The following is a 14,676-nucleotide window of genomic DNA, read 5'->3' on the forward strand; positions in this document are numbered from 1 at the left end:
GACAGAGTGACACTCAAACCTCATATTCTTTACAAGCAGAATAAGATTTCCAGAATGTACACATAAGCACTGAAACAAGATATAACATTTTAATTTATACATATAGCCTATCCCTTAATACATATGACATTAAATTAATGAATGTAGCTATGCAGATAGGACGCAAACCACATCCTCAATGCGAACACTGCGGAGTCTATTGTCTGATGTATTACATTCAATTAAGACACCTATGAAATTCACTCAACCAAAATGTAATACATACCTCACAGTTAACAGAGATCACAGGGGGGTTAAATGACCAAATATGTAAGTCAATGATCATTTATAACTCTTAAACAACATTATCAACTCGAATTACATCGCTATATTTTGACCATTTATTGCATATTACGGGCTGTCGCGCTAATCACGGAGCACCCATGCTAACCATGTGCTCGGCCGCACTAAACTCGTGACAAACCATTAATAAAGTGAAAAGAACTGCTTTCAAATCGTACAACTCATTAGTATTCCGTTTAACAGTGTTTATACTCATACAGAAGTGTGTGTGTGTGCATTTCGTTGCTCAGTTACCTGAAAAGAAGTAGGCTATATTATGATTAATGCTGATATGATTGCTTCTCATCGCTGTCTTTACTATGAATGAAGGAAGCACATCACAAGCACGCAACTGAAGGTGCAGGTGAACGTCATAACGCAGGTATGTCAAATGAAAATAATTAATTCAATAAATGCACATAACACTCTTTTTTAACATAAAGCACAAATAGGAATCTAACAATATTTAGCAGTATTAGAAAAATATAATTTAGCGATTTTATATAGAAAATAGAAATATACAAAAACATAACTTGTATTCACTATATCACATATGAAGTACTCAAATATTTGGAAAACAATTAATTAATAAAATAACTTAATGTGTCTAACCGTGTTCATGTATAGCCTGCATGGAATACCCTCAAATGTAAGCTATCTTAAAATCCACGATCCCGGATCCGGGATTTAAAATTACGTCAGTAATAATGTACTTCCAATTTTAAATGTATGCGGAGGAGTTATGAGCTTATATCTGGTACCATTTGAAAGCTTATGTAGCAAGGTAAGCAGGAGAAGGGGAGGGAGATTGTGAAGCAACTACCAATCCCTATTACAGATTACTGATAGGGTGGCCCAGTTTAAAGGACAGGCAATATGGAAAGGCAGCCGGGGGCTGTAGAGGGTCGTGGTACGTCTGAAGTTGGCCGGTGAAGGTTCGGCACGAGGAAAGAGTTTTGATTTTATTTGGACACCGGAGCAGAGCCCCTCCCGTCGACTGGGCTGGCAAGGCTTGATTCTGGATCTAAGACCTGAGGAATAAAAATTTTTTGCACTGGGTGGAAAACGAAGTGCGACCTTGTTGGTTGGTGAGTCGATTAGGAAGTGGTGTGGGATAGCATCGGCCGACGGCCTGTATAGGTCCGGTAGTGGTGCTGTCTCACAGCTTCTGGTTGATCATTAAACCAATAATCTTGCTAGGGGTGGCAGGGATACAGGTGGATGGTATGGATTACAGTGAAGCAGCGGGGAATGGTAGTGATGAGAGGAGGGAAAGTGAGTGGGAGGAAGTAGGGAGAATGCGCAGGGATAAGGAGGCTAGTCGTAAAAGAAAGAAAAAAGGTTGTGTCAGTTCAAATGGGACGGAAAGTGAAGAAGATGAAGGGAAGGAACCTAAAATAAGATTGTTTAATGTAGTGGTACGATTTGAGGGAGAAGGAGGAGTTAAAAAAATGGATCCACTTAAGTTAACTAAAGTAATAAGAGAAAAGGTAGGAGAAGTGAAGTATGCAAGAATTTTGGGAGATGGAAATCTACTGGTAGGATGTAATAATGAAGTACAGATGGAAAAAGCAAAGAAGATGAGTTGTGTTGGAAAAATAAAAATAGTAAAAGTAGTAAGAGTGGGGGAGAAAATAAATGGCGGAAGTAAGGGAGTGATATATGGAATTCCAATTACTGTAAATATGAAAGAGTTGGTGGAGAACTTGAGAATGAAGAATAGATCAGTTAAAAGTGCAGTAAGAATGACACGGGGAGTGGAGAAAGTAGAAACAGAATCTGTATTGGTTGAGTTTGAAACAAAGGAGGTACCAAAAGAGGTATATTATGGATTTATGAGATACAGCATAAGAGAGTATGTACCTAAGCCAATAAGATGTTATAATTACCAGGAATTTGGACATATGGCTACTGTATGTAAAGGAAAGAGGAGGTGTGCTAGGTGTAGTGGTGATCATGAATATGGAAAGTGTGGGGAAGAAGTAAGACCAAAGTTTTGTAACTGTGGAGGGAATCATAGTGTGGCATTTTGGGGATGTGAAGTGATGAAAAAATAAGTTAAAGTACAACAGATAAAATCAAAAGAAAACATTTCTTATGTTGAGGCTGTTAAGAGAACGGAGCAGGAAAAGAAGAATCAGAGTGGAGAAAGTATAAAAAGGGTGAGTAGGGAAGATCACAAAGAAAAGAAGGAAAAATGGGAAGAGAAGAAGAAAATAGTGACATTCATAGCAGGGGTGATAAATGCTACAGCTGAAGTCAGGTCTAAAACTGAAAGAATCCAGATTATTGTTAAAGCAGCAATACATCACTTGGATATGACAGGATTAAAGTGGGAAGAAGTGAGGGATGAACTCAGTGTACAGTCGAGTCAAGAGACAACATGTATAGGTTAATAATTTTTGTAATGCTAATCCTTCAATGGAATGCAAGAAGCCTGATCGCAAATGGGCAGGATTTTAAGCAATTTATAAGGAGTAGAAGAGAAAAGCCAGATGTTATATGCATTCAGGAATCCTGGTTAAAGCCTAATTTGGACTTTATAATATATGGATACGTATCAGTTAGACAAGATAGGGAAAATGGTGGTGGAGGGGATGTATAACATTTATAAGACAAGGGATTCGAATAGGGTGTTAGGTGTAGGAAAGGAGCAAGAATATGTAGTGGTAGAAACATGGGGTGAAAGGAAAAAAATTGTAGTTATAAATTATTACAATCCGTGTAGGAAATTAGATATAAACAATTTTGAGGAAATAGAGGGGCAAGACAATAATAATATTGTATGGTGTGGGGATTTCAATGCGCATAATGCATTGTGGGGTAGTGAGAAGATGGATAGTAATGGACAAGTAATTGAAGAGTTATTGGATGAGAAAAACTTAGTATGTTTAAATGATGGAAGTAAAACCAGGATAGAGGTTAGTACTGGGAAGGAATCTGTACTTGACCTCACACTGGTGTCCAGTAGTATGGCAGCGATATGTAATTGGAGTGTCTATAAGGATGGGACAATAGGAAGTGATCATTATCCAGTATTGTGTAAAATTAATATTTCATTATCTCAAAGTATAGAAGGAAGAGGAGGAAGATGGATATTTGAGAAGGCTAATTGGGAACATTTTCAGAAAGAAAGTGATAGATGTTTGAACCAGATTGAGTATAATGATGATATAGAGATACTGGAAAATAAAATAAAGAAAGGTATAATAACAGCGGCAATGGAGTCTATTCCAAAAAGTAAAGGTAAGGTAAAGAGGAAAATCGTACCATGGTGGGGTGAGGAATATAAAGAAGCAGTCAGAAATAGGAACAAAGCATTTAAAATAATGAAAAGAACTCATAACTTTATGCACATGGTTCAATATAAATATGCTCAGGCAATAGTAAGGAAAACAATTAGACAGGCAAAAAGAACATATTGGAGGAAGTATTGTAGCTCAATTGGGAATACAACTCAGATTGGAGAGGTGTGGACAATGATTAAAAAGATGGGTGGTGAAAGGAGAGAATGGAGTTACCCAGTTTTGAGTAGTGGAAATGAAATTGCAGTGACAAATAAGGAAAAGGCTGAAATGTTAGCAAATACATTTGTCAATGTGCACAGCTCTAATAATTTATCGGAAGAAGGGAAGAGAGGCAGAGAGAAGACTAAATCTGAAAATGTAGAGGTACTTATGAAGATGGGGAAAGTGGAGGATGAACAAAATGTACTATTTAACATGGGAGAATTAAAGAGAGCAATGGCCAAAACTGGGAAGACTGCACCAGGAAAAAATGACATTTGTTATAGCATGTTGAAACAGTTAAGTGAGGAGGGGAAGAATAAGTTGTTGATGCTGTACAATAAAGTGTGGGAGGAAGGGAAACTACCAAAGAGCTGGAAGGAGGCAATTATTGTGCCGATAAGAAAACCTGGGAAGAAGCTAGTAAACCCACAAGTTATAGACCTATTGCTCTGACATCTCATGTCAGTAAATTAATGGAAAGAATGATCCATTAATTTACTGACATGATGTCAAAGTGGGTTTAGAAGAGGTAGGAATACTATGGATGCAGTATTGTGTTTGGAAGATAACATAAGAAAAGCACAAGTAAATAAAGAGACAGTAGTGGCAGTATTTTTCGATGTAGAAAAAGCATATGATATGCTATGGAGAGAGGGACTAATGATTAAATTGTATAATATGGGAATTAGAGGAAATTTTCTTAACTGGATAAAGGATTTCCTGGAAGGAAGAACAATTCAGGTTAAAATAGGGGCAGACTTATCAAGTGAACATGTTATAGAAAACGGAACTCCTCAGGGGAGTGTTGTAAGTCCCACATTATTTTCAGTAATGATTAATGACATATATGTGAATATACCAATAGGTATGGGAAGATCACTTTTTGTGGATGATGGGGCAATATGGAAAAAAGGAAGAAATACAGAACATGTAGTTAAAAAAATACAAGAAGGGATACAGCAGGTGGAGAAGTGGGGAATAAAGTGGGGTGTTAAATTTTCTATAGAGAAAACTAAAGTGATGTTTTTTACAGGGAAGAAAATCAAGGAAAATATTAATATAAAACTACATGGAAGTAATTTAGAGAGAGTTAAAACATTCCGTTTTTTAGGAGTACACTTTGACACAAGGTTAACTTGGGTAGAACATATTAGAAATGTAGAAGACAAATGTAAAAAAGTAATAAATTTAATGAGATGTTTAACAGGTCTAGACTGGGGAACAGAGTATAAATCACTGAAATATATATATGTAAATCTAATAAGATCAAGGATGGATTATGGAAGTGTGGCATATGGATCAGCAGCCAAATCTGTACTTAGGAGGCTTGATGTAATGCAGGCTAAAGCACTGAGATTATGTCTAGGGCAGTTAAAACATCACCAGTGTGTGCTCTACAGGTGGAAGCGGGAGAAATGCCATTGAACATCCGACGTAAACAATTGCTTGTAAATTATTGGGTAAATCTAAAAGGGCATGGAGATAGTCATCCAACTAAAATGATATTACAAGATAATTGGGAAAGGGAGAGAGCACAAAAGTTCAGTTTTGGGTGGGTCGGAGATGAGGTGGCTAGAGAATTGGGAGTGTATGAAAAGGAATTCTGCCCAACTATAATATGGCCTGATACACCGGTATGGAAGCTAGAAACCATGGAAGTTGATTTTAAATTACTTCGAGTTAAAACAGTAAGTAATAGTACAGATCTGGTAGCGAATTTTATAGAAATATAGATTTTAAATATAAAGAGTATATTCAGATTTATACAGACGGATCAAAGGATCCAGAAACAGGAAAGACTGGAGCTGCAGTTTACATTTTCAACCAAAGAGGTGAGATAAGCAGACGAACCACAAATGATCTGAGTGTGTATGCAGTTGAATTATACGCTATTAAGATGGCACTAGAATGGATTGAGGAAAACTAAATTAAAAAAGCTTTAATTGGAAGTGATTCAGTGTCAGCTTTATACAGTCCCATGACTGGTATATCTAATAGTCATCAGGATTTACTGTATTCAGTATTGATAATATACACAAGAATAAGGGGGAAATGTTATGAGATTCAATTGACTTGGATTCCTGCTCATATCGGCATTGTGGGTAATGAGAGAGTGGACAAGTTAGCCAAACAAGCTGTTGAAAAAGAGAATATTGAAGAAAATATTAAGTTGTCAAAGTCTGAAGGAAAGAGTATAATATGGAAAGAAGCCATTAGAAAATGGCAACATCAGTGGGATATGGAAACTAAAGGGAGACATTTATATGCTATTCAAAGTAAAGTTGGGGCTGTGAAGAATAGGGGAGGGATTAGAAAAGAAGAAGTAGTTATGACCAGATTAAGGATAGGTCACAGTAATTTGAATAGCACACTACACATTATAGGGAAGCACCCAACTGGTTTTTGTGGTTGTTGTCAGGTTGCAGAAACTATAGAGCATGTGTTGTTGAGTTGCAGACAATATAAAGAACAGAGGAAAAATATGATGGAAGAGTTAGGAAAAATTGGAGCAATAGGGACAGGAATGAAGGAAATACTGGAAAGTGGGGAGAATGAACAAAGCAGAGGAAATATTTTATTATTTTTATCAAGAACAGGACTGATGAGGAGAATATGACGTAACTGGACATGACAGGAAATAAAGCCGGAAGATGGCGGTAGTGCAACGCTAATGGATGCAAGCTGCCGATAAACTCTAAAGAAGAAGAAGAAGAAGAAGGAAGAAGGCAGCCGGGGTCCTTGCAGCACCAGTTAGCCGTTTGGCTAGTAGCCGTGTGGGACTGGGTGTCCTGTGGTGTATTTTGTCTCAATTGAAGGTAAACCTGTATTATTTCGGTGTACTATTACAAGGGATGTTTTTTATTGTACTGATGCAGTCACCAGTATAGATTTAATAATTTTTGTAGATGAATTGGGGGTATTTGAATCCATTAATGTATTATTATATGGGTATGAGTTGGTAATTATGGTAATATGGTTATTTTATTATGTTTTAGAACTGTTTTCCTGATGGAATAAATTCAGGACCACCATGTATTTGTCTGGTAGTGCACCTTAAAGGTATGGTTATTCATTTTGAGTTTGTTGTTTGTTTGTTATCTGGATGTGACTGACGCTCATGAAAAATATTCTATTTTTTTTATAGGGTGTTGGATGTTGATTGCTAGTCGCTGTTCTCTTATATTGTTTTTTTGTTTGATGTTTATTTGATTTTATGTGACAATTGTGAAACTGACTGCTCCCTGACTTATTTGTGGTGATTAATTTCCTAGCCAGCTATATGTGTTTTTGTTTATTGTTTTTTGTTTAATGTATTGGTTGATTTGTTGCTGGCTAGTGGAATTGTTTATTTATCTATTTTTGTTTTTTTCTTTAAATTATGTATTTAATTTAAACCGCTTTCCATCCTTGATTAAGCTGCAGGGGGTAGTTTCCCATCGTGGTCGGTGGAGAACTGGGAGTACAATTTAATAGAGCCCTTATAGGTCTTTTGGTGTGGCTTCTAATTGTGAACGTGTATCACATAAGCATGTTTGTAGTGAAGGGCTTATGGGGGTTTGCTGTGGTTTGCACATGATGCAGTGAAGTGTCCCCTGTATAGGTAGCTCAGGTTTTTTTGTATTCCTAGTTGGACAAATTGAGAAATTGCTGCCCCTGCCAGCTGAATTAAGTCATGCCCTGAATAATTTTATGGTAGTGTTTAATAAAGAATTTTGTACTTTTTTTACAATTTGTTGTTGTCTGTGATCGATCTATTTTTTTTGGCCCTAGCGGGTGTCACACTTAGAATGTCTACTTTCTTGAGATATGCATTACTTTGGCATTTGTTTTACACCAAGTAACTTATTTACAATAAATTGCATAGTTCCACCCATCAAAAGTCGTGTCACAATTATGTGCGTTTTTGAATATGCATATTTCTCATATCGCTCAAATATGACGCACATGTACAAACCATGTATCAAATGAAAGCTCTCATTGCCAGTAAGAAGTTCCAATAAGTCTTTTTATTGAGGTATAATCACATATCTAATACACTTCGAATGAATCATGAAGTATACAATCAACATTTGTAAACATACAAGTGAAATTATTGAATATTTGCCGTGCTACTCGCACTAGACAGCACAGTTAGCCACAAATGCTACATAATCCTTTACCTTAGGTTATTCTCTGCAAAATGAGCCGTTTTTCAGTGTTTTCTGTGGTTGTGTGCCCAAGTAATCCCTCGATATGTCACGCAAGTGCAGAAACACCACAAAGTAATGTTATATGATATTCAACAATCCAGGAAAATATGTAAACATCCGATCCGGATAAAGCATATATTGCCGTAAAGCTTAGACCCTCCGCTTTCCGGCAATGTCTCTCAAGATCAAATAGACCAATCAGGGGCTGTGATATTGCATCCTGACTGTGAAGTGATCACTAGGTAGGTTACGTGCGCAAAACACACAGACGCGTCTCACCAGACACCTGAGCGCATATTTACCACTTTCAACAGTGTGTTATGTAATGACAAAGGGTTTTCTGTAAAATTACACTGGGATTTTGCATTTATAGCACTGTATATGGGTATGGGGAGACTTTAGATTTGGGAAGGCGGAAAGTACACCAAAAAAGGTAATATTCCTCCCTTCAAATAAATTGAAATAGATATTAAATAAAACATGATACAGACAAAATTCCTTTTTCAGGTATTTGCTGACATCTAGTGGAAACAGCCAAAACTGTCTGCGTGCTGCTAGGGTTTACAGGGCTTGAGTTATACACTTTCAAAAATGAATTTATATTAAAAAAATCAAAAAGCCTCTTTTTTTAGGAGGGTTATTACTGTTCAGACAACATATATTTAATTTTTTTTAATTTTTAGCAGTGTTTTATGCAACTTCAAAGGGTTTCCTGTAAAATGACACCAAAACTGTGTATTTAGGCCAAAGTATGTGGGAATGGGAAGCTTTTTAATTTGGGTAGGCCAAATCCAGGCGGAAATCCCCAAAAATGGCAAGGATCTTGGCGCATGCATTTCTGGTGTTACACTTCTTTGTCAAACTGAAACACTGGTTATTCCAGTTCTTTGCCACTGCAATTACTGTTCTGCAATCCTACATATTACCATTATTTAGGCTAATTTTCCCATACTGCCTGCTGCTCAAATGTGCCCCCTGACCATGTGTGTTGTCATGCATGTATATAGGGTAAAACGGGGCTAAAGGCTGACTTGACTTCCATGAGATCATTCTCTAAAGTTTGATTTTAAAGTAATTTGATCTAATATTCAATCTGTTTAATGTATTTTTTTACTTATTTTTTTATTTAGGTAGCTAATGAATATCCTGAAAATTATAACTAGTCATTTGTCATTTTCAGTTTTGTTCAATGTGATTATATATATATATAAAATCAATAACTGCCCAATAAGTAAAAGGGTAGTATTTTGGGTAAAAAGCCCCTCTGTTGCAGGGGCTAAAGGCCCATATAAAACAAATAGTTTTAGTGAATAGAGTGAATATATCTGAACAATGTTCAAAGGGGGCTCACATTGACTGATCCAATAACAATGGAGATTTATATGTTATGAAATTTCAAATGTGACCACTGAGAACATAATTGGAAACTCTCTTCCCTCAATTCAAGAGCTCTACCAGAAACATTGCACCCAAAAAGCCATCAGCATTGCTCTAGACCCCTACCATCTTTCCCATACACTTTTTGCACCATTGCCATCAGGAAGAAGATTCCGTAGTATCCAGGCCAGAACATCGAGTCTCTGCAACAGCTTCTTCCCCCAAGCCATAAGACTCCTGAACAACCTCTAGCCATACTCCAGAAGCTCACAGGGCCTTTTTGCCTGAGCTACCATCTGCACTGCACTAAGCTTCTGACTTTTAACAGTTCGGGAAAGGATTAACAAGACTTAAATAAACATAAAACTTAGAAATGAAACACAATGACAAATCCACGAACACACACTCTGCATGGCCACATGCTCTCTCTCTCTCTCTCTCTCTCTCGGTCTCTCTCCGGCATCCCCGGCTCCTCCTTTATCCCTCTCCCACTGATTGGGCAACTCAGCGCATCTCAGCAACTCAAAAAAGCATCTTGTTGTCTCAAAAGTATTTGCATATGTTGACAAATTGTCTCCAATAACTAGTGCTCTAGTATCAACACGACATCACTATAAACCCCCTGGGAGACAAGTGAGGTAGGCTTTTACCCCAGGTGTGGGTAATGAGATGAGATGTTCAACTGAGGTCCAGACACTCAGTGGTCATTAAAAATCCCAGGGCACGTCTCGTAAAGTGTAGAGGTGTCACCCTGATGTCCAGGCCAAAATTCCCCCCACTAGCCCCTTCCCAATCATGGCCTCCTAATAATACCCATTCATTAATTGGCTCTAGAACTCTACTCTATTCTCCAACAATAGCTGGTGTGTGGTGAGCATACTGGCGCACTATGGCTGCCATTGCATTATACAGGTGGATGCTTGAGGATAATCCCCTGCTCACTGTGTAAGGCACTTTATAAATTTAACATGAATTAATTAATTCATTCACTGTGTTGCCTGTGTTTAAGAGTGTGTTGTTTCTGCAAAATGTCTTGTAAGTTGTTGATGTATGATGGGACATGCTGTACCAAAAGGAAATTCTACAGACAGACTGGCCATGGTCATTAAACAGAATCTGATCTGAACCCAAGTTACATGAATATTTTATAGATCACAAATATACAAGAAATTTTAAGCTACCAATTTATTTCCATAAATTCCATAAAATGAAGGAAATTGTAGGCTGATAATTTCAGAACAAAATCAGCATAACCTACAAAAAAAATATTATGGTACAGACATTAAACAAAATGAACATATAAATCGAGTGTAGACATGACCTGCCGGCAGACGGGGTATGAAATAGAGTTTATTCAATATTTAATTACATTTGCTAAATAATTCTTCCAACACTCTAATATTTTTGCCTATTTTTAAGATTTACGCATTTAAATTTCCTAACAAAATTTCATCAAATTGAATTGTGTAATTTGTAACAAAACGTAGTTAATAAAACTTAATATATATATATAAATTATTATTATTATTATTATTATTTATTTATTTTTTATAATTTTTTTTTTATAAAAGATTTTATTTTATGATATTTTGTTATGAGCTTGAAAAGCATTCATTTTGATATGAATCTTTTGAGTGAAAATTTTACAGTGTCTTTTTCAACAACACCCTTACCATCATCCTCATTACCATCTATGCCTTCATCCTAACTTATCACCAACATCATATAATTATATATACACTTCTCTAAGAAGCGATTGTGAAATGAATGCTTATTAAATCTGACATTCCTGTTTTAAAAAGGTCTGCTTGATGTAATGGATATATGATACTGTGATAAAACCAAAAATAATATATATAAAAATGCAGTTATCGAGGCACAATGACAACTTATTACAAATAGGTTTGTAAATTAAAAAAGCTTTTTATGTATTTTCTGTATATGAGCTCATTAATTTGCATGTTTCAATCCTTAATTTGTTTTTAGTCATCTGAATAATGCAAATATTGTTTTAGGCCTTCAGAAATCTTTAAAATAAATATATTATTTATTTATTAATTATTCAGCTGCAAATCTCTCCAGGTGTGTGTTTACTAGTGTCATTTACCGTAAAAGAGGTGCAGCATGTTAAGCAACATTAGACAATAAATATATGAACACCTTGCACTGCACATCTGAAAGTAGGAATGTAGTATAGTGTCAGATCTGTTATTCTGACAAAAAGATTTACCCAGGTAAAGTTAAGTGAGTTCTCTGTATTCATTTCTATGGTCTTGTGTCTTTCAGCCGGGTGTTCAGTTTCCACAGTGCTCTGTTGTGCTGGGAGAAATTACAGCTGCAATCGCATACAGCTGCTATCAAAAGTGTTTCTGTGACGAATTCTGCAAGCTTAAGCAGGACTGCTGTGCTGACTACATTCAAGCATGCATTCTACATAATACTAAATATTCTCAAAACAAAATATACCTCCACTACAATCAGTAAGCAGTGCCTTAAATGAGACAAAACTTGAATATTTAAAAATCTAAGACACATTAAAAAAGCCTTTCTTTTATCCAAGCTACTTCTTGGTGTTATATTATATATCCTTATCATACTCACCAACATCCTCAGAGTTCAATCTATACTCCATCTCCCCCTTCTTAAGATTTGTTTGCAAGGACTTACTGTATGGACAAATATATATTGTAAGTTCTATAAAACTTAAAAAAAAAAAAAAAAAAGGATATGGTCACACTGTTATTATGACAGTATTGTTTTGTCTGTAACACTAGATGTTTAACCTAGCAAGATAACTCCACAGTTCTTGGGCTTCAACATGCTCCAAGTGCACTAAACAGGCAGTAAATGCATGTTTCTTTGCTAAATAAAACTGCAATGTTATGTAGGTTTGGCTTTTACACAAAACCCTATGCAACCATTATTTACAGCATGCATTTTGTGAAAGTTGGACTCAGTCAAATGCTACAAAATCAAACACACCAGTAATTCAAAAACAGTGTTACACATACTCGAGGGGTTATTTAAAGGGATAGTTCATTATTTACTCAAACTCATGCCATCCCAGATGTGTACTGTATGACCTTCTTTATAGAATAGAATCCTTTATTTTGGTCACACATTATACACACAGTTTTTTTTTGCATATATACAGTGAAATTTATTAGTTTTCACATATCCCAGCTAAGCTGGGGTCAGAGTGCAGGGTCAGCCATGATACAGCGCCCCTGGAGCAGATGGGGTTAAGGGCCTTGCTCAAGGGCCCAACAGTGGCAGCTTGGTGGTGCTGGGGCTTGAACCCCCAACCTTCTGGTCAGTAACCCTGAGCCTCAACCACAGAGCCACCACTACCCCACTGCCACCACTGCCTTTCTTCTGATCAGCACAAATTAAGATATTTAGACGAATATCTCAGTTCTGCAAGTCCATTGAATGTAAGTAAATGGCAGACAGAACTTTGAAGCTCCAAAAAGCACATAAATGCAGTATAAATGTAATATGTCAAATCAAATCAAATCACTTTATTGTCACACGACCATATACACAAGTGCAACAGTAGGTGAAAGTCTTGTGTGCAGTTACGAGCAACATAGCAGTCATGACAGTGACGAGACTTATACCAATTTACCATAAACAACATATTTACACAACACAATTTACATATCAAATATACACATAATTACACAACACAATAATAATATACAATGTACAGTAAACAATTCACACAATATAGAATACACATACATTATAAATAAAAAATATATATACAGTAGTTGTATTGTGAAGAGAAAATAATTAAGACCGTCCAGTGTGAGATAATAAGATTAATAATGTGCAGTGCTGATGTATATTGATCATGAGAGATCAAGAGTTCAAAAGTCTGATTGCTTTGGGGAAGAAGCTGTCATGAAGTCGGCTGGTGCGGGTCCTGATGCTGCGATACCGCCTGCCTGATGGTAGCAGTGAGCAGTCCATGACTCGGGTGGCTGGAGTCTCTGATGATCCTCCAAGCTTTTTTCACACACCGCCTGGTATAGATGTCCTGGACGGAGGGAAGCTCACCTCCATTGATGTGTCTGGCAGTTCGCACCACCCTTTGCAAGGCTTTGCGGTTGTGGGCGGTGCTATTGCCATACCAGGCTGTGATGCAGCCAGTCAGGATTCTCTCTACAGTGCTGGTGTACGTATATGTATGACTCAAGTGGTGAAATCTATATCTTCAGAAGCAGTATGATAGGTATGGGTGAGAAACATTAATATTTACTGTAAGTGATTACTATAAAATCTCTTCCCTTTCCAATAGGTGGCGATATGCACAAATTATATGAAACGCCAAAATCAAAAGAAGTGAAAGTGTAGAGGTGCAAGTGAAAGTGGAGATTTATAGAAAGAAATTACTTAAATATTGCTCTATTTCTCACCCACAACTATCAAATAATTTCTGATGACATGGATTGTACCACTGGAGTTTTATGTATTACTTTTATGCTTCCTTTTTGTGCTTTTTGGACCTTCAAAGTTGGACCACTTGCATTGTATGAACCTAAAGAGCTTAAATATTCTTCTTCTAAAAAAAAAATATGTTTAGCAGAAGAAAGTAAGTCATACACATCTGGGATGGCATGAGGGTGGGTAAATGATGAGAGAATTTTCATTTTTGGGTGAACTATTACTTTAAGTAGGTTCCAGGGAGTAAACTTGGGGGGAAAATGTTTTGCTTTGTTAAACATATAACAATATTAATCAAATTAATTAAATTCCTTGTTTCCAGTTTCCATGTTACAAATACTCCATGTTACTATTTGTAATCACTATATTAATAATAACTGTGCATTTACAAGCAGATCCTCAAATTAAACATTAAGTTTACATGTTCATCAGTATTACTGGCCTTTTTAATTATGCAGTCAGATATAGGCTACTGTAACATATTGGTCTATTATGATGTAAATCAGCTTATATTCTATCTTGAGGAAATCAAATAGACCTAGGGATGTGCTGTGCACGGCCTGTTATAAAATAAATCCGTTTAGTTATGGTATTCAGACAACAGTTTGTTGTCAACTGAAAACATGTCTTGTTTTCTTAGCTTTTCTTGGCCCCGTCTGTGAAGTTGTGCAAGTATGATCGGGTCAGAGGAACAAATGTGGTCAGCTTTACCCGCGGGCCAGGACAAGTCTTCAAAGAGGAGCGCGCGGATAGATTTAATTAAGACAGGTCGAGCCCTTCCTCGAGTCAGGATGCTCCTCTCTTGACCCGGGATATCCCGCTGCCCTCAG

The 14,676-nt window shown here is 36.6% G+C and overlaps 1 long non-coding RNA gene across 1 annotated transcript; it reads left to right on the plus strand.

Annotated features, from left to right (window-relative positions):
* Positions 1–6,542: 6,542 nt before the first annotated feature.
* On the plus strand, positions 6,543–7,570 carry LOC127648656 (uncharacterized). Its single transcript, XR_007971192.1, has 3 exons — positions 6,543–6,646; positions 6,827–6,890; positions 6,976–7,570. It is a non-coding gene; the product is annotated as an uncharacterized LOC127648656 (long non-coding RNA).
* Positions 7,571–14,676: the final 7,106 nt, after the last annotated feature.

The sequence above is a fragment of the Xyrauchen texanus genome, chromosome 9, assembly GCF_025860055.1.
Source record: "Xyrauchen texanus isolate HMW12.3.18 chromosome 9, RBS_HiC_50CHRs, whole genome shotgun sequence".
Taxonomy (NCBI): domain Eukaryota; kingdom Metazoa; phylum Chordata; class Actinopteri; order Cypriniformes; family Catostomidae; genus Xyrauchen; species Xyrauchen texanus.